This window comes from Peromyscus maniculatus, chromosome 8 (assembly GCF_049852395.1).
Source record: "Peromyscus maniculatus bairdii isolate BWxNUB_F1_BW_parent chromosome 8, HU_Pman_BW_mat_3.1, whole genome shotgun sequence".
NCBI lineage: Eukaryota > Metazoa > Chordata > Mammalia > Rodentia > Cricetidae > Peromyscus > Peromyscus maniculatus.
This window is the reverse complement of record NC_134859.1, coordinates 67,587,679-67,608,106: the sequence shown is the minus strand read 5'-3', so window position 1 is coordinate 67,608,106 and position 20,428 is coordinate 67,587,679. Positions and strand designations below refer to the sequence as shown.

At 47.2% G+C, this 20,428-nt stretch overlaps 1 protein-coding gene across 2 annotated transcripts in view; it reads left to right on the top strand.

The window, feature by feature from the left end:
• The window catches only part of Asic2 (acid sensing ion channel subunit 2), a 1,077,316-nt gene that overhangs the window by 372,234 nt on the left and 684,654 nt on the right, over nt 1-20,428 (top strand). The gene's annotated exons all lie outside the window — the stretch shown is intronic.

Genomic DNA, 20,428 nt, shown 5'->3' with positions numbered 1-20,428 from the left:
GGACGACTGTTCTAGTCCATTCTTAAAAGCTTAACTTGAATTTAGTGGCTACGTTGGACCCCCATCTCTTCTTCAACTTCTGGCTCTGAGGGAAGTTATCAGACTGCCTCTCTCTACTGTCTTTCTCTTTTCTGTCCCATTGATGTGTTTGTGGCATACATGTCTCGTTCCTTCTTCTAGATTGAGGGGTCACTCTGGCAGCCTATGTGCTGTCTATCACAGTGACACAAACTGTGAGCTCTTGAGCAGAAGAGTACAGCATAGCCTTGACCTTCGTCAGAGAGATCTACATGGAAGCTCTGGCCTTGTCTTAGAAGATATGGACTCACTGCATGCTCACTGAGTCATCACCCTTCTATACCCACTGAGCCATTGTTCACCATGAATGGTGTGTGTAGAGGGGCTGGGAGGTAATATTCTTCTTGCCAAAGCATGTTAAGCTCATGTATTTCATTCTCTATCATGTCCAAGTTCATGGCTGGAGTAGTCAAGGATGGGAAACATGTCTGACAGTGCCCAGACATGAATCCTAATGTCCTTAGCCTTGGGCAACAAACTCAAATCTTCACCCTTAAACATGTTGATGATTGGGACTCTGATTCCCTCCCTTAGCTTAACCAGAGTGTCACACTGAGGACAAACACATAACAGAATCATAAATGAAGAGACTGGACTTTCCCCGACACATATTCCGGTCTATTTCTTCATCTGTCATGTCAACTTTGACTAACCTTTGCCTTTGATTTTGAACTCTGTCTACCCTTTCTGCCCCCTACTGGTTCTTCCTGGTAATACAGCATTTCATCTTCAAAGCTTTGTTCTCTTTGAACTCAACACCACAGTGTAGTACATCTGTGAACCCTCCAGCTTCTGCTAGGAACTCTTATTCTGGCCTTAGACAGGAACCAACCAGGGCAAGAGGGTCATGGTGGCTGAAGAATTCTGTTAGTCAGCTTTCCATTGCTGTCACCAAACATCAGAGAGAATAACTTACAGGAGGAAGAACTTATTTTGACCCTGTTTTTAGTCCATGTGACTGGCTTCATCTTATCTGGGCCTGGGCCAAAGCAAGAGCTTCCTGGCAGGGAGGCTGTGGTAGAACAAAGCAGCTCACCTCATAGCAGCCAGGAAGTGGGTGGGGGTGAGGGGCGTGGCACAGCTTTAACACTTGAGCTTTGGAGGAACACTGATGGCCTAAATCTGTAACTGATGGCCTTTGGACTTTGCCTTCCCAACTCGAGTAACATTTCAGGACATCTCTGAGCCTGGCATGTGAGCAACTGGTTAAGGCAGTGGAACCACTAGCCCAGCAGAAAAGAACATTTGGGAACTGTTTTCAGCCACCTGAAAGTTGTCACCTGGAGAGGAGACTCACAGTAGATCACAGAGAAGAGTCAGTCTTTGTCATTGCTGGGTCCTCCTCCTGCACCTCCCCAGCTAGACCGGGTCTGAAATATAAAACTGTTTCATTTTAGAGGTGAGGAGATATGGGGAAAGGAGAGTGATGCTTAGTGTTGTCAATTTGACAGAATCTAGAATCTCCAGGGCAGTGGTCATGCCTATGGAGGATTATTTTGGTTGTGTTAATCGATGTGGGAAGACCCCTATTAATTGAAGACAGGCCCATCCCCTGGAAAGGAGATCAGGGATTTGACAGGCACAGAAATCGAGCTGGGTACCAATGTCCTTGCACTCATCCTCCTCTGCTTCCTGAGTGTGGGTGTGATGTGATGAGCAGCGGCTTCAGGCTGCCACTGCATTGACATCTCCACCTCGATGGACAGCATCCCGGAGCTGTGAGCCGGAATGAACTCCTTCTCCCTTACATTGCTTTTGCCAGGGTATCTCATCAGAACAACAGGGAAAGACACGAGGACCAGAGGGGAGCCACAAGAGCTACTTCACTGGGAGACATATGCCAGACAGCTGCTGTGTGTGTGGTTAAAATATACCACTCCAGGGAAGGCCTCAGAACTGTTGTAAAATATTCCACCTCCCAATTATACCAGGTGGGGGTATTTCAGTATTAGTGGACAAATTAGGTTCTTGAAACCCCAAAGGATGATGTGGGTAAGGGCTTCCGGAAGTATATGGAAATATAAGGCATTCCTGGGAATATGAGGTGAAGGATTAACAGCATGTATTGTAAAGTACAGATTTTTTCAGGGGCCTGCCCTGAGAAAATCCTTCCCAGGGTACTGGCGAAGATGCTACATCCAGCATGGGGTTATCTGAGGGAAAGGAATCTATATGTACCATGCTCTTTTGTCCATATACTTTATTTCTCTCAAACAAAATTCTATCTACACAGCTTCAGCTCCATCCTCACATTCAGCTCCTCTCTGTCCCTTCTTTTCCTGTCCCATCATTGCCCTAGTAATAACTCAGCCCTTTTGCTTTCAGTCTCATCTTTGTCCCCTGTTCCTTCATCCTCCATCTTTCCTCCCTCTTCTCCTCTCCAGACCTGGTTCAAATCCACCTACAGTCTGCAGAAACTTTTCCTTGCTCCTCTCTCTTTAGCCTGAGCCACACTCTACAAAACCTTGCCTTCTCCCCTCCTCTCTGGTCACTCAACTCTGCTCTGACAAGAAATTCTGCTCCAGTCTTTACTGCACCTGGTTATGCAAAAGGCCCTATTGCTCTGAGTCAATAGCTCTGCAATGATACTAGACCAGAAGGAAGGGGATGGTCTGAGCTTCATTTGCACGAGAAACAAAGCTACGCATCTACAGGCCACCTGATAGCAAACTGAGGGCCCATCCGGTCCTCAGTGATGAAAGCTGTACCTTGAGAAAGTAGTCTGATGGGACTGAGCAAAATGTCAAGTAAGCAAGTCTCTTCGTCAACAACCTGCTATTGGCACTGTCCCTCACACAAAGCCTGAATGGACACAGGTGACTGTCCAGTGTTCGAACTCTCCCTCACATGAAACCTGAGTGGATACAGCGACGGTCTGGGAGGAGCTGGTAGCTCTTTTTATGTTGCCAAAAGAACAAGAGAAACTGGAGTGATTCCAACATTTATCAATAGAGGAGCAGATGAGTTCACTGAGAGGTGCCCAAACATAACACCACAGCTTTAAAAGGACGGCACACTTCATATGTCTAACTCATTAAACCACATGCTTGCCTGTGCCTCAATAAAAGCTTTTGGTCAGTAGCCACAGATATCAACTTGAAAGTTATTTGGGATGGATGTCTTTGTGATTTGACAAATGTGTAGTGTAGTCCATCCTGGCCTTCAGCCATCTGTCATGATCACATGTGTTTACATCAGCACCAGGAAGGTGGGGAGGGCTCTTTTCTAACCATCTTGGTAAGGAAAGGCCAATTGGCAGGAAAAGCAAGGAACACAACTACAGTTTTCTTGATAGAGTTCTCTATTATTTCACTTCTTAACAACAAGCTGGCATTTCTTTGTGATAAAACAAAAGAAAATAAAACAAAAACTAGGGTTGGAAAGGTGTCTCCGTGGTTAAGAGCACTCATTGCTCTTCCAGAGAAACTGGGTTTGATTCCCAGCACTCACACAGCCGCTCACAACAACCTGTAACGTCTTTCAGGGGATCCTACGCCCTCTTCTGACTTCTGAGGGCGCCAGGCATACACATGTTAACATAAACATGCAGGCATGACACCATACACATAACATAAACTAAAATAACAAACTTTAAAAAAAAGCTGTGAGAAACTAAACAGTGAATCATCACAGGATACCAGCCACCTGTGGAGTCAACTAAAGTCACTTCTCTCAAAGGAAACAGATGCCCACGGGGTGCACTGTCTCCTGAGATTGGCAAGGGATGGGAGAGGCTGGAGCTTTCTCAGCTAGGGCTGCTGAGCACATGGCAGTGGATGGGGCTGACTGAGTTTAGAATGGGGACATAAAGGTCAGTAGCAATAGAAAATGCATTTTCTTTCCAAATGTCTGCGTGATAAAATGTGGAATTTTAATAATTTCACAGGGAGGGAATTATAACAGGCTGGGTTTTATCGCTGCCTCAGGCATTGGGATGACCCAACTAAGACCCCACTTCCCTCTGCGATAGCAGGATGATTTTCGACTTCATAATCTCTTCTCTCAATATGGGAGGAAAAATAAATTCCCTCAGTGGCCCTCTTGCAACCCCCGTCCAGCATACCCATTGAGAGTAAAATTTCGTCTATTCTTAACAGCCAGCAAACATTTATCTAACACTATTGTCCTGCTTTCATCCCTTTGCTTATATCTGGGACTGGGATACAAGAATTCCAAGAGATGCTCTGGACAACACACTTAACGGTGAAGGTACTGATGCAGCAGAGGCTGGAGGCTTACTATGACTGTGAGAGTCTTGAGATCATTCATTCATGCACTCCCTCCCTCATTCATTCTAAGGGAAACCTTAGGAACAGACATTGAGTTGTGAAGACAAGCAAAGATTGGCGATGTTTCCTGAGAAAGGAAGGCTCATAAACTGCGGTGTTTGGAAGCAGGATCAGGACTCCAGGGTCAGATGAAAGAGCAGAGATGAATACAGAGGAGGGAGACCCTCCAAGTCAACAGAAATGGCCCACAGTGGGTCAAAACAATCCAGTCAAGGTGGTGTCATTGCTGAGGACTTCGTGGACTAGTTGGGAGCGCTGCCGTATGCCACGGGAGGTCCTTGTGGTCACTACCTTCTATGATCCACGGGGTCTTTGCTTGAGGGCCTGTGACACTATCAGTGTGGGCCTGTGACACTTCCCACTGTCTTCTCTTCACCGTGAGTCCCAAGCTAAGGCTCTTTCTCTCTTTCCTACACCTAACTAGTGTCTTTCTTTGACTCCCCTTAAAGGAAAACACTACCCTCTAACTTCAGCTTTGGCAGGTCCATGGTGGTATCCCCAAGGAGCACTCAGGAATAACACTGTATCTTTGCTGAGGGGCCTGCATAGGACAAAAATCATTCACCCTGGGCACTATCCATTTATCTACTAAGGAAAGGCTCTCTCAGCATCTGCCAGGCTCTGTTCCAGTAGGAAGACTAGAGCAGAGGGCAAATTTCTTCTCAGGGCTGCTCTCATCTGGCGAGGGAGAGAGAAGAGCCATACAATGTCAGGCAGAAGCAAGCCAAGGAGGGGAACTAAGACACAACTGGATGATGAAGGGTGGGAGACACTATTTTAGATATGATGGTCAGATGAACTGATAGAGGAATTGGGGTCTGGATGACCATTGCAGAGCCCAGGACCATGAAGGAACCCCTTGAACAGCAGCCTGCGCGACGGAACAGCAGGTGGCGCCAAAGAGGTGCCATCTCAGGAGCTTTAAGGAAGAGCAGTAAAGTCGGAGGTGCAGGCAGGTCAAGACTATGCTTGTTAGCTTGGCTGCTGTAACTCCACACCAGCATGCATGGGTTAAACAGTGATGTGTTCCCTCACAGTCCAGGGGGTTGGAAATCTAGGATCAAGGTGCTTTGCTGTGTCCTCATGTGGCCCTTTCTATGTACACACACACACACACACACACACACACACACACACACACACACGGGTGGAGGGGTGGAGGGTCTGAGGTCTCTTCCTCTTTTGACCGGGACACTAAATTACCCCCTTAAGGACTCCATATGCAAACACAGTCCCATCAGGAGTGAGGGCTTCCATATGGATTCCAAGGAGAACACAATTTAGTCTTAGCAGTGAGCCAAGTGTGGGGTTGGGAGGAAGGGAGATGAGTTGAGTCAGCACATAGATACAAGGATGGCTGCAATCCAGGACTGAGGGAAAGGGACCCCAGGCAGCCACAGGAATAATGCAGGGAGACAGATGTCACTGCAGAGGCAACAATAATACAGTGAAAGCCAGACTACACAGGGAAGGACTGGCTTCAAGATGGGCGCTCAGACCATTCCATCTATGCAGCAGGAGGCCCAAACCACCGAAGGATACAGCCTTGCCTCACACCGAGAACAAAGGACAGCAGATGCCTCTTCTGATGGCTTCCATGTTCTCAGTAAAGTCAGATTCAACATCCTCAAGCAACACTGAAGAAGGGCCCCTTCCTGGAGGCTTAGTGAAGGGCAGAGGAAAGAGTGTAAGCAGTCATCGTAGAGAGTGCACTGAGCTGGGAAGCATGAGAGCCCTGTGGGGCAGTGCTGAGGGCACAGGGTGTTTCTGGTCATGGATCAGAGTGGGACCATTATCAAGGTGATGTCATTTCTCTGGCTGCATTCCTTGCTCAGGTTCAAGGAAAGAGGAAGATAGTTGTGTTGGATCAGATTGAAATTTAACCAATTACCAGGGCAGAGGGAGGAGCCCCAGAAACTCAGCTGGGTGTGGGAGGGAGGAAAGGGGAGAAAACATGGCAGGCCCTTAGCAATGGATGGGGGGGGGGAGGGGGAGGTTGCTATCCTCATCTTGGTGCTAAGTTATCAGAGGCTTGGAGAGACAAAGCAGGTATAATACTACAGGGAAGGTGAATTCAGACAGCAAAGCATTTGTATTGAGGATGTCTGCTTTCCCGTGTCCTCACTCTTGGGGAACATCAACAGAGTGCTCAGCTGTCCTAATTGTACTGGGCCAGGGCTTCCCAGAACATAACAGTGAGTATGAAAACTTAAGAAGCAGGCATGAAAGGCGAATGAGTCAACTGCAGGATATATATGCTCACATACACACACACATAGAAGAGAAAGAACCATGACTCATAAAGGTACTTCATTCCTCTAAGGCTGTCAAAGGATCCCTCCCCCAGCACTGAACATACACTTCTAAGGGTCTTTTGCTTTTAGGACAGACGTTGCCCAGGGAGTAGCACCTATTAGGGGGCGTGTGTGCACAGCTGCTCACTGCAGCATTGGTTAGAAGCCCGTGGAAACAAATGGAAAGCAGGGAAAGGTACAGTTAAATACATTGTAGCTGCTGCATTCAGTGGCTTCCAAAAACAAAGGAATCATTCCCGGTGTTCAACTGGTTCTGGAGCCCAATTCTGTATCCGTCGCTCTTCTAGGTGCTGAAGAAATAATGCCCACAAGACCCCTACCCTCCTGAGTTTCCATTCCGGTGGGAGATGCTTCCTTGTGTACTGATGGAGAAAGGCCTCCATGTTTTGTCCCATGTGAACAAGTTATAGGCTCTGAGGGAAGGGTCTGTGGTTGTGATGAATCTCCCTGGAAGGATACAGCCACACAGCTTGGGAAGCCAGAGAATTCATTTACCCTTTGGTATCTGTGCTAGCTAGTTTTATGTTAAGTCTAACATAGCTAGAGTCATGAAAGGAGGGAACTTCAATCGAGAAAAATGCCTCCATAAATATAGCTAGCTGCGGGCATTTTCTTAATTAGAGATTGACGGGAGAGGGTTCAGCCCCTTGTGGGTGGTGCCATCCTTGGGCTGGTGGTCCTGAGAAAGCAGGCTGAGCAAGCCATGATGAACAACCCAGTAAGCAGCACTCCTCCATGGCCTCTGCATCAGCTCCTGCCTCCAAGCTCCAGCTCCAGTTGAATCCTTCAGTGACGGAGTATGATGCTGAAGTGTAAGCCAAGTAAAGCCTTTCCTCCCCAGCTTGCTTCCAGTGGTTTCTAATCACAACAATATTAACCCTAATGAGGATAGTGTCTGTGACGGTCACTATTGTCACCTTGACAGGATCTAGAATCACTTGGAAGACAAGCCTCTGGGTCCGCCTGTGAGAGATTGCTCCCTGGATTAGGTTAGCCTTGGGCAAGTCTCAGAGAGATCTTAATTAGGTTAATTGAGGTGGGGAAGACCTACTCACTGTGGGTGGCACCATTCCCTAAGCTCAGGTCACATACTGAAAACAAGTCCACCTTATTTGAGACAGGGACTCTCACTGGAACTCCTCAAGTAGAATAGGCTGGCTGGACAATGAATCTCAGGGACACCCGGTCTCCCAGCACTGAGGTTGTAAGTAGACACCACAACACCTGACATTTCGTTACATGGGTCCTGGGGGTTGAACCCGGGTCATCATATTTATAAGCAGGCGCTGTCCTGACTGAAGCATGTCTCCAGCCCTCTGCTAGACACTTTCTCATGTCTAGAACATCAACCATGATTAAGGTAATAGGAACCAGTGACTATTTTCTTCATCTCTGAGTTCACCTGTTCAGACCCTCACCAACTGATTCACCTGGTCAACTTGCTTTCATGCCAGAGTCAAGCGTCTCATTGTCAGAAATAAGCCATTATGTTCCATTTTCAGTCTGAAATGGGTTTAGGAATCATCAGAGAACCACAGACAAACAGGAGGCACTGGGCCCCTGTCTTCTCTGGCGAGCTGCTGGTACCTGTTTGTCTAGGCTCTCAGTTCATCCTAGGGCTGAAAAATTACAGGCAGTCAGCTATGTGACTGAGCTCAGGATCCAAAAAGGAGGGAATTTCATGCCCCAGGATATACACTACATAACCTCTGTGTCCTGAACCAATTGGATGGGGTGTTTGGGGTCCAGGCTATGCCAGATAAATGTGAAGATTGTAACTCTCTGGAATACCAGTGTATTGAGGAAGAGGACAGGAATGTTTAATGATCAGGGACTTTAAAAACCACTGTTTTGTGACAGATCGGGACACCAGCCATACTTGCTAGATTGCCATCTGTTTCCTTCAGATCAAAAAATAAAAACTATTTTGCTTTTCCTAGTCTCCTGAATTCGTTGTTGTAGAGTGAGGGTCTCATTTCTCACCCCTTTGGGGTGGGCATTGAATAAGCACAGGAAGAGGGGAGCTAGACATGAACCAGTATGTTTGGATAAGTGACACAGACCCAGATCCTGGGATTGTTGCCATGGGTACCGTGGAGAAACCCTGTTCACATAAGAGCTGTGTCCCTTTCATGGCTAAGAAAGCACATCAACCCCCCCCTCCAACCCCTGAAAGGAAACAGGAGATGGGCAGAGTGGGCCGTGTTTGTCAGCTTTGATATTTGGTCACCATTTCTTAAGTTTTGAGTTCACCCTCTCTCCAATAACCATACAGAAACAGAGTGCTGTACAGAGACAGGATCAGGGCTGGCAAAGGAGAAAGGGTAAAGATGAACCAGGGGAGATGGGGTGCAAACCCCCCAGAGCTCAGGACAAGCCCACAAAAAATCTCCCTTGCAGCAGCTCCACAAAGTATTTGCAAAACAGATGAACAAGGTAAGAGAGATTGAGGGACCAGTGTTCTCACCACCTAGAAGAACTCCTTTCTTCCAGTCCCCTCCGGCACTTTTGAATCATTCATTTACACTCAAGAAGTTAATAAGATAATTTTAGATCGTGCGCATCTATTCCTGGAATGCCGGGGTCTGCTGTATGCAGAGATGGATGGATGAGTTCCGTGAGCCGGTTTGAATTATGGCATGGTTTCAACATGACAGAGTGGTACAGCAGGATTTCGCTTCTGACTTCTCAGTCACTCAGCCTCATCCTCCAACAATTAGTCCTCGTTAACGAGACCTCACTGTCTAGCAAGAATTTGAGATCTGAGGTCCCTGGAGCCTTGTCTCTTCTGGAAATCAAAGTCAGAAGTCTATTAAGCAAATTAATAGAACAGACGCAGTTTCAAATGAAATATTTAGCCTATCAAACAAGGCAAGAGGATTTTTTTTTAAACAGAGTTTTTAGAAGTCTTCTATTCACAGGTAAACTATACAGGCGCTAATTAGAAGCCATTCTTTTGAACCCATAGACTCTGTCCCTCCTGGGTCTGTATTTAAATCTTTGTTAATCACCCGAAAGCACTGAATGTCCCTTAATATAATCAAATAATTAAAAAGGAAGATCTTAGTTTCTTACTAGAGTGAGGCAATGATGTGTGAAAGCTCACAGGCTTTGTTGACACCCAGCCCTGTCTTCTGCCAGCAGGAACACAGAAGGCATGAGATGATGTTTCTAGAACAGAGCCACCCGTATAATTTAGGTCAGCTTTCTTAACCCCTTGGAGCCTCAGTTTGCTTTCCTGTAACACTGGTTCGATACCACAGAAGCGTCAAGTCTCGCGTGAGGTTCCCCCCCCCCCCCAGAGCATTCTTCCTGGAGCTGACTTGACTTCCTGACGTGCAAGCTCTTTGAAACCCCAGCCCTACTCCCGCATCCCTATAAGGGAGGTGTCCTTGTCTCATCTCACAGCAAACGTCAGATTGCATTGGTCAGAAAGCAAAGGCGGGACTTCCCTCCCAGGATCCACACTTCCTTCTTGTATGCATGAACCTTTCACAAGAAGCCACGTAGAAAGGCCTGGAACCTCACTGAACACAGTGTCGTCTTCCTGTTTGTAACTCTCTCGAGTTAGTGTAGTTGAATTACACTGTCGGTGTTGGGGGGGCACTGCAAAGAATCAGGGCTCTGGGATGCGGATTTGCACACCACTAGTGGAAATCCCATTTTGGGAGTCACCTTCAGAAATCCTGACGCCTCTATGATCGGAGGCCTTGAGCTGCTTTGCCGACCCCCGCATCCTCCTGCGCAGAGCTTTCCCTGAGCATCTTCCCAGCTCAGTAGGACCAGCTGCCAGGATACCCTCCCTCCCTAACTCACATCTCCACAGCCATCACTCATGCCTCTCACTCCCTTTACAGATACGCTCCTGCACCCTGGACTCTCCTTAACAGCCAGACATACCACACTCTGCAGACAGCCCCCATCACTGTCTGTGGTCCTGAGTTTAAATCATAGTACACCCAGAGGGGAAACCAATTTCGTTCTGTGATAAGGTCTCCAAGGAAAGGTCAGGCAGATAAATAACTGTGAGGGACAAAGGATGTCCCAACAGCACGTTACCTGAGGGGGAGGGCAATGCTCACATATTGTGCTTTTCCTCTGCTGTTAAACAGGGTCACAGGGGCCCACCCTTAAAGGAGAAGGCTGAGGAAGGGGGGCGAGCCCAAAGCAGAGTGAAGTCTTAGTCTCAGCCAGGTCCAGCAGAGACTTCTGGGGTGTCAGTGACCACCTGGGGGAAGGTCAATCACTGATGTTGGGCACATGCTCCACATGGACTTTGAGTTGCATCATCAAGTTAAGGGACAGTACCAGGAGTCTAGCAGTGTTTCTCTGAATGCTGTGGCTGTGAGCCAGCAGCAACAAAGCCCGCAGAAGAAGGGGCTGGATGGCTGACTAGGCATCGGGGACCTAAGAGCACCCAGACGGAGCACATGTGCACCCACACAGTGCCCCATTCAACCTCTGCCTCAGCACATCACTTGTTACATCCTAACTTTCTCTTTATTTACTGTACTGGCTGGTTTTATGTGTCAGCTTGATACCAGGTACACTCATCAGAGAGGAAGAAGCCTCAGTTGAGGAAATGCCTCCATGAGAGCCAACTGTAAGGCATTTTCTCAATCAGTGATCAATAGGGAAGAGTCCCGCCCATGGTGGGTGGTGCCATCCCTGGGCTGGTGATCCTGGGTTCTATAAGAAAGCAGGCTGAAAACAGCACCCCTCCATGATCTCTGCATCAGCTCCTGCCTCCAGGATCCTGTCCTGTTTTGAGTTCCTGTCCTAACTTCCTTCAGTGGTGAACAGCAATGTAGAGGTGTAAGCCAAATCAACCTCCCCACCTTGCTTGTTGGTCACAGTGTTTCGTAGCAGCAACAGAAACCAGTTCAGTGGGATATTGGTACCAGTGTAGTGAGATATTGCTGTGACAGACCTGACCATGTTTTAGGGAGGATTGTGGAAGGACTTGGAACTTTGGGCTTGAAAAGCCATTGAGTGTTGAGAGCTCAGCGGGATGTTTTGTGGGAACTTGGAAGATAAAAACGTTAAGAGCAGGTGCAGAAGATGGAGGCCCAGCTTGTGAAGTTTCAGAGGGAAGTTGAAAGACTCTATCAGGGCCATTTGTTATTTGGAATTAAGATCCTGTGTTTCTGGTTAGCTGAGGCTAAAGAATCAGCTGTGATTAACAAGATACCAGAACTACTAAAGGGAAGCCTTTATGTTACTGGGAAAGTTGGTGCTGGTCAGCTGGGGCTAAGAAATTAGCAGTGATTAAGAAGAGACCAGCATCACTGGTGAAATCTTCCAGGAAGTGTTTTCTGAGAGGTGGCCATGGTTGCTGTATCTCATGTTGGCAGCAGGACTAGGTAATGTGCAAGCATCACCCACGTGGTATTGCTTTTGAAGGCATGAAGGTCCTGGAGAGCAGCTGAGGCTTGGCAGGAGAGGCCATTGGTGAAGGCACGGCCTTGGTAGCATTTGAAGGCCCAGGACTGAAGGTGTCATACAAAGAAGTTGAGGTTTGGCACTATGAAGAGAGCCTTGGAGAGGTGATTGGTGAAAATGCAGCCCAGTTGCAGCAGAAGACCCCAGCATTTTGGAGGTGCTGGTACCATAGGATGACCACCAAGAACAGCAGCAGTAGAACCAGCCAGAGCCTAGAAGACAAAGTATGTGTACTGCAGGGGGCAGAGCTGGAGAAGTAACCCAAGCCCTTTGGAGGAGCCCAGAAGATGGGGAGTGAATCCAAGATGTTGGTCATTGGGTTATTTATACTGTTAGTTTTATTTTGTTTGGTCCAGACTTTGACAGTACCCTGGTTCTTCCCTCTTGAAGGTATTTAATTTGGATTTTTAAAGGAGTCCAAAGATGAAAGACTTGAACTGTTAAGACAGATTGGGTATTTTAAAGTTACTGAAATTTGAATTTGGAGACTGAGAAACTTTTTTTTTTTTTTTTTTTTTTTTTTGGTTTTTCGAGACAGGGTTTCTCTGTATAGCTTTGCGCCTTTCCTGGAACTCACTTGGTAGCCCAGGTTGGCCTCGAACTCACAGAGATCCGCCTGCCTCTGCCTCCCGAGTGCTGGGATTAAAGGCGTGCGCCACCACCGCCCGGCAAGACTGAGAAACTTTTAAAAATATGATTTTAATGTGAGATCTTGGGAATGAATAAGAAAAGGTTGTAGTTTAATAGTGACGCATTTGTATGTCAAGTCAACAAAGGGGTCAGTTGAACTGGTTGGTTTTGTGTGTCAATTTGATACAAGGTAGTCATCAGAGAGGAAGGAGCTTCAATTGAGGAAATGCCTCCATGAGATCCAGCTGTAAGGTATTTTCTCAATTAGTGATCAGTGGGAAGAGCCCTCCCATGGTGGGTGGTGCCATCTCTGGGCTGGTGGTCCTGGGTTCTATGAGAAAGCAGGATGAGCAAGCCAGGGGAAGCAAGTCAGTAAGCAGCACCCGTCCATGGCTTCTGCATCAGTCAGCTCCTGCCTCCAGTTTCCTGCTCTGTTTTGAGTTCCTGTCTTGACTTCCTTCAGTGATGAACAGCAATGTTGAAGTGTAAGTCAAATAATCCCTTTCCTCCCCAACTTGCTTCTTGGTCACGGTGTTTTGTAGCATCAATAGAAACCCTAACTAAGACATTTACCTTCTCTCTAACTAGGCCCATAGTGGGCCAAGACGGCCAACAAAAAGATGCCTGAGTAGATGCCAGCCCGGGAGTGAACACGACTTCCTTTCATTTTAGTTCTTGGACTGTGCAACACATTAGGTTGACATGGCACAAATTAACAGGAGGAAAACAAACCTCTCAATGATGTGTGCAAGCATGGTGGCCCCACAAAATATGGGACATGAAGAAAGATCCTGAGGGTGTATGCAGTATGTGGTAGGTCATGTATGTAGGGTTCTGGACTGTGGAAAGGAATGAGGGAGAGTCTGGGCTTCTGGGGAGAAGGTAGTGTCAGTACAAGTTATGAGAGGTGTAGGGAGGAAATACCTGGTGTGTGAAGGCTGTTTGTTGTACAGCTAGAAGGTTCCAAGTCTTCCAATTGCCCTCTGGGGAACAGGTCTAGCGGTGGCTAGCATTAACCTCCAGTCTCTGGTTGATACGAGTCCTGGGGAACAGATTCCTAACAACTGAGTTCCGCAGAAGACAGAAGGAGCTCTAAAAGAGCCTTTACCTGCACCCGGAGGCTCCCCGAATGCCCTCAGCTCAAAGTCACCAGCACACCACTACATCACATTCGGGAGTAGCATTTTTCCAAACTCCTTCATGCTCCATAAATATTTGCTAATGACTGGGTAAATAGGGACCAGGGTTGGCAGGCCTACAGAATCCTGACGCGTGCTTTATCTTGAAGAAGGAAGCCTTAGAATGGAGAAAACCTAAGCTGAAAGTCCCTAGACATCCAGCATTTTAAAACCAACAAAACAAATTAGGCTGCAGATGTAGTACATCTTAGTGAGTGCTTCCCCAGCACCCACAAAATTCTGGGTTTCATCTCCAGCACCCCACAAAACCAGTGTGGTAATGCATGCCTGTAATCTTAGCACTCTGGAGGGGGTGGCAGGATAGCCAGGAGTTCAAGGTCATCCTATAGACACAGTGAGCCTGAGGACATCTTGTACTATGTGAGGACAAACAATAAACACACAAAAACCCCAAGACAAACCATTTATGGCTGTTTCAGCTCATAGTTACTGGCTTATAAACAGACCTTAAAGGCATGTTGTGTGTCCTGGAGGTCCCAGCATACAGCTGTGAGATTCTGCATTTCATCTTCAAGGCTGAGAAATTCGAATCTAAATTCTTCAGGAAATTCAGCAACCACCTGTGAGCCCCCTCCTCTCCCCGCTGCAGATTTCTTCATTAATGAACTAGAGTTCGATTGCATGAAGGGTTTTCAACTGTTTCTGAGTCCGAGGCCTGTTTATGAGTGTGAAATTCCTTATAGGCTTGCCTGTGGAGTTCCTGCTGGTGTTCATTGTTTGAGAGAATACACAGTGACAAAAAGCTCCTAGGAGAGTCGATGATTCTCTTAAATAAATTTGCATTTATGAATCAGAGCAATTTTTCAATTAGCAGCAAGCAGGCAAGCGCGGTGTATAATATTATTTACTTATTCTGCCAAAAACTGTGTGAGCGCTGGAAGATGCTCACAGTCCAGATGTCCCTGGGCCTCCTTCCTGCCCCGAGGTCATCTGCAGTGGGCTCATGAGGAAGTCCCACCTTCCCTAATAATTTTGACAATTAACAAATGACTTCCCAAATGGATTTCTCTCATTTAATCATGGTGAAACAGGAGTGTCTTGGCTTAAGTTTGGCCCAGGGCTCCCCAAACAAACTGGTGGACCTGAATTTCAGGTTAAATTATCTGAGGGCTTTTCAGCTGAGGGGTTTCTGCTTGCCCCTTCAAGACTGCAGAGAATGACCGCCGTAACTAAAATGCAAGTCTCCTGTGCCTGCTTACCATTATTGTGCCCAGATCATAACCCCCAGAGAGACCACCAAGGACGAGCATACCAGAATGCAAAAGCAAGGTTTATCTGTTACAAGTCATGACAGGGAACTCAACTCAAGCCATCTCAAGTGAGGCAGAGAAGAGTTACTCTTTCTTGGGGAAGTTAGTTTTTATAGGCAAAACCCATAAAATTTCTTAGAGGGGAGGGGGTTAGTACGGGTCCATCCTTGATTGGTCCAGTTTTTCCCGGGCCTGGACTTTATCTTATTCTAGCTTATCTGTTTGCCCTGTCAGGAGTTTTACAACTCCTCTCCGGGGTCTGGTCATGTTATCTCCAGAGAGGGGCATCTTGTGGTTAATTGGTTACCATCAGACATGCTGACTCTGTTCTTTTGTTCCTGGGGCTGGCGCCATCATTTCTGGGGACTTGAAACTGGCCTGGGTCTATCTATATTGAGATATCTTTGTCTAAGGCCCCCTTTTTGAGACAATAGAGGGAGGGTCTTGTTGTGCCTAGATCACGTCCCCAAAGCTGCCACTGGAGACTTTAGGTACAGAATGCAAAAGTAAGGTGTTTTCTAAGTATACAAGCCTCCAGGGAGGCTCTTCCAAATCTCTCACTCACAGCAGGGAAGTTGGAAGGAGTGCTCCCCTTTCTTTGTGAGGCTAGTTCTTAAAGGCACAGACCATATAATTTATTTTAACCCACCTCCCTTTTTAGTCTTTTGGTCGAATATCCTGACTGTTTTCCAAAGTCCCTGTAGCAGATACAGCCACCTGGGAAAAGGGGGTCTAAGTTCTTATCTACACTTACGAATCCTGGTTTAAGCTTCTCTTTGTCTGTAGGGGATAGAGTGGGGGGTTTTACTGAGGTATCACACAGACACGAGCAGAGAACATGTGTTCTTGACCATTTCAGTTGAATTTAGTTTTACTGAGGTATCACCACCATCTTACCATGGCAGTAAAATGGCCGCCTGGTCACTCTCTCTCCTCGTCTTGAGTTGACTGGGCTCAGCTGGGCAGTTGTTCAGCTGGGTTTGCTTGGGTCTCTCTGGCAGCTGCGACTGCAAGGCAACTGGGATGCTGGGCAGCTGAGTCTCCCCTTCCTCACTCCTCTTCTCCCTGCGCCCCTCCTCTCTCCTCTCTCTTCCTCCTCCTCCTCCTCCCTCGCTCCGTTTCAACACAACCTTCTCAAGGTATCTCTCAAGAAGGCTTGGCCAGTTTCTCATCTGGTGGTTCAGGGTTCCTAAACACAAATTTGCAAATGATAATGTCTGGAACATAGCCTCTCCCTCCTACAGATTGACTAGGGGGAGAAAAAAAAAATAAAAGGAGGACATGGCTGCTTCTAAGGGGTTGAGGTTTTTATTATAGCTAGAAGGGAGAGCTCAGGTAGAGGCATCCGGGAGAGTCCAGAGTGAGGACCGTCAGACAGGAGTGGCCATGTCAAAAGGGGAAAGGAGAGAAAGCAAGAGGACCCAGGGGACAAGAGACCAGGAGCGAACCAGGAAATGAGAGTGTCATAGCCAATATGGCGGGTTATATAGGGAAATGGAGCTGGGGAAAGGGGCCTAAACCCAGTCCCTGGGCTGGAGAGTTTAAGGTAGGGATCCAGGTATGCCAGCCAGGATGTCTCCATAACAGATACTGGCGATGCAGAGTGTGTGATGAAAGAACATCCGCTTTGATACGTCAACAGGCACCTCCGTTAGCCCTTTGTCCTGGGTTTGAGACCTAACGTAGATACGATGAATTACAGGGTCAGTTTGCTTTCAGCCTGGAAGGGACCACGTAAAGGATCCCTGGAAGAGGCATCTTAGTCGGGGCTTCACAGCCCTCTGGCATCACTGGGTATCCCAGTTTAAGGATCCCATGAAACAGACCTTGACCAGTTCCCTGAGCCAGTTCCTGGATATGAAGTTGCAACCTGGTGACGTACTGCCCTCATGTGGCTGCCCAGGGTCAGTGCAGAACTAGAGCAGACGCCTGGGCTGCCGTGGGTGGTGTGCCTCAGCAGACACCCTGGCTGTGTTGCCCTGGTCCCAAGCTAAGTAACAGTAAAAATCTAAGAGCAAAGATGATTTCTTGATATCGACAGGACACGGTCATATTCCCGTGCACTGTGGTAGGAGAAGACTCAAAGAAGGGTTTTCGGGATGTTTGCTATAACCCAGAATCCCGGAAGGATCCATCCACATTTCCTTCGATCTTGACCACAGTCCTAGCTTCTGCCCAGGTCAACTGACGAGTGCAGAAACAAGCGCTCAGAAATAACAATCGACACCTGAAAGATCACAGCAGCTTGCAAGTGGCAAAGCCGGTGTGGAAAATCAGGCCCCTGCTGACTCTACTGCCCAGTATGACAGCTCCTAATGGCCTGAAACTGGAATATTTAATGTTGTCACTAAGCCTTTTCTTCTCTTTAATTGAGGCCTTTACCAAAATGACATTTTCCCCTTCCTGCGCATATCCGCGGAGGCCCTCTAACGACGAGTTTATTCAACACAGGGCGCAGAGGCTATCTGTTCTGACAGACCCAGTACCGCAGGCCTGGCCGGGAACCCGGTTCCATGGCGACGGTACAGTAGAGCCACCGGGATGTTAGCGAGGGCCGGCAGGAGGGTGGGCCACGTTGTGACAGCCCAGGTGACACCCGGGTACCGAGAAGATCCAGAAAGGGTGCCGGTAAAAGCCGAGCAAGCCAATCTGCCTTTCAAATCTGGCTGTTTTCCAGGCTAGCCGCATGCGTGCTCAATCCAACGATTCTGGGTGCAGGACGGCAGGTGAAACACGATTAAAGGACTACCCGTAAACTTTGCTTTTTCATGCGATGCAGCGGGGAGGAGGAGAACGTCTAATGTTCTGTAGTGCAGAACATCAGCACGGGATTGTTAGCTGACAGCAATTACTGTATATTTCAAAATAGTGGGTAGGGAGGAGTTTGAATGTTTCCCAACATGCAGAAGTGATGAATGTCAGAGGGAATGACGTGCCAGTTTCCCTATTCTGATCATTGCATGCTGCATGTGTGTGTGTCGGAATGCTATGTTTTACCCATAAATATGGAATTGTTGTGTCAATTGAAGTTCAAAATACAAGAAAAGAAACATGTGTTCCTTTAAAGAATCAAATGAAGGACAGAGGGCCATCTCTTGTTTAAGCCAATGAGAGAGGGAGACTATGCATGTGTATATGTGAGTATGTATGGTATGTGTATGTATGTGGTGGTGGTGGTGGTGTGTGTTGGGATTATGGGATATTTGCCACTTATTAATCCAAATTCAATCAGTCAATAGTTTGATATTTCATTAGTAGATTAATAGGTACCTCAAAATTATATTTAAAATTAAATTCTTGGTCCCCTCGTTCCCAGGCTAGCCCTCCTCTGTTCCTTTCCATCCTGGAAATTGGCAGTTGCCTTCCACCAAAGTGTGTGTCTTTGGTTTGGCCTCTTCTTCTGGACACCCCCCCCCCCCAATCAATCCTGCCTTCTGGGGTTGCAGCAGATCACCCAAGATCTGACCTCCGCTCTTTCACCTCCTAGAGGAGGTCACCTTAAGCTCCTCCAGACATGCTGCTTATACCCGACCCACTTGGATTCTACCCCTGTCCACAGACAGACAGAACTGTCCTTCCCTGAGTGCCGTCTCAACACACTCCTGCCCTAAGAACGTCCCAAAGACTCCTCATCCTTTTTAGGACAGGAGCCCAAGTTCCTGTCTCTAATTTAACAAACTCTCTCTCCCAACCCCAACCCCTTTCCCCTGCCTCTCCCTCCTCTTCCCTTTTTCACAATGGACTCATAATTTACTCAGTGAATGCACAGGTCTGAAAGACGGAGAGCAGTGGTTTTTCTTGGGTAAACATCATTCCACATAATTTGGAGAATGTGTGGGGGGGGGGGGCGGGGAGGGTTTGCCGTCTTCTGTTAATGCCCCGTCCCTCATGTTGCTGTGAGGTTTTCCTTGTGGAAACAGAGCACAGTTGGTTTCTGTGCTTCCTGTTGGTGGACAGTCCTGCTAGTCCTGCTGTGTGCAGCTCTGGGCTATGTATATTTCCCCCTTGGGCATGTGGCTAGGAATGGAGTATCTGCTTGATAGAGTGCTGGCTTTTATTGGAATCAACACAGAGTGTGCCTGGGTGCGTTTTCAGTCCTACAAAAGGTGAGAGTGTGTTTACTTCATGTTCTAAACACTGGGCATTTTTCAGGCTTCTTAGTTATTCTTGGAATGTACAGTGTTGCCTTACTTGGGTTTGAAATCTCATTTTCCTGAGGAATAATGGGATCTGAAAATTGTATTGGGTTTATTGGTAATTTAAATATCTGTTTCTGCAAATTGCCCATTCAAATTGTTTGCCTGTTTTTTGGAAATTGGATGTCCTTGTCTTACTGACTCGTAGAAGTTCTGTATTCTAGATATGTGCTGTGGCTTCCATGAGGCTCTTGCTTTATTCTCTTCTCAGTCACGACCTTTGACTGTGACCTCATCTTTTTTTTTTTTTTTTTTTTTTTTTTTTTTTTTTTTTTTTGAGACAGGGTCTTTCTGTGTAGCTCTGGCTGTCCTGGATCTCACTCTGCAGACCAGGCTGGCCTCAAACTTACAGAGATCTGGCTCTGACCTCATCTTTTATCTTCTTGCTCTCTGCTCGGCCCCAGCCATGCTGGTGTGCAGGCCACACCGGCGGCATGCAGCCTTATGTTGACCTCCACCTTTCGTGTTCACTCTTTGCTCTGTGGAAGAGTCTCCAGGTAGCTGGACAGTTGGCTCTTTCACTTCATCCATATCTGTGCCACGGTCATCTTCTCAAAGGGATTTGCTTCTCTTACTGCATACAGAGTGTCTTCCCCAAGCCTCTGAACTGGCTTTATTTTTCCCTTGAATGTGTGTTAACTGAGATACGTGTCTACAAATTTGTCTGTACCCCACCTCCCACTTGATTTTTTTATCTCTGTGAGAACATAAACTAAGTCCATTTATTTCCTTATTGTCTCTGAGCTATTGTTCTTGGTTTTTGCTCTTTTGGGGGGCCTGCCACCCAGCTCCCAAATAAATCACACACAGGCTTATACTTAATTATGAATGCCTGGCCTTAGCTTGGCTTGTTTCTTACCAGCTTTCCTTAAATTATTCTGCCTATCTTTTGCCTCTGGGCTTTTCCCATTCTCTTACTTCTGTAAATCTTATTCTTATTCTGTGGCTTGCTGTGTAGTTGGGTGACTGACCCCTGATATCCTCCTCCTCCTCCTTCTCTGGTTTCTTCTTTCTCCTCCCAGATTTCTC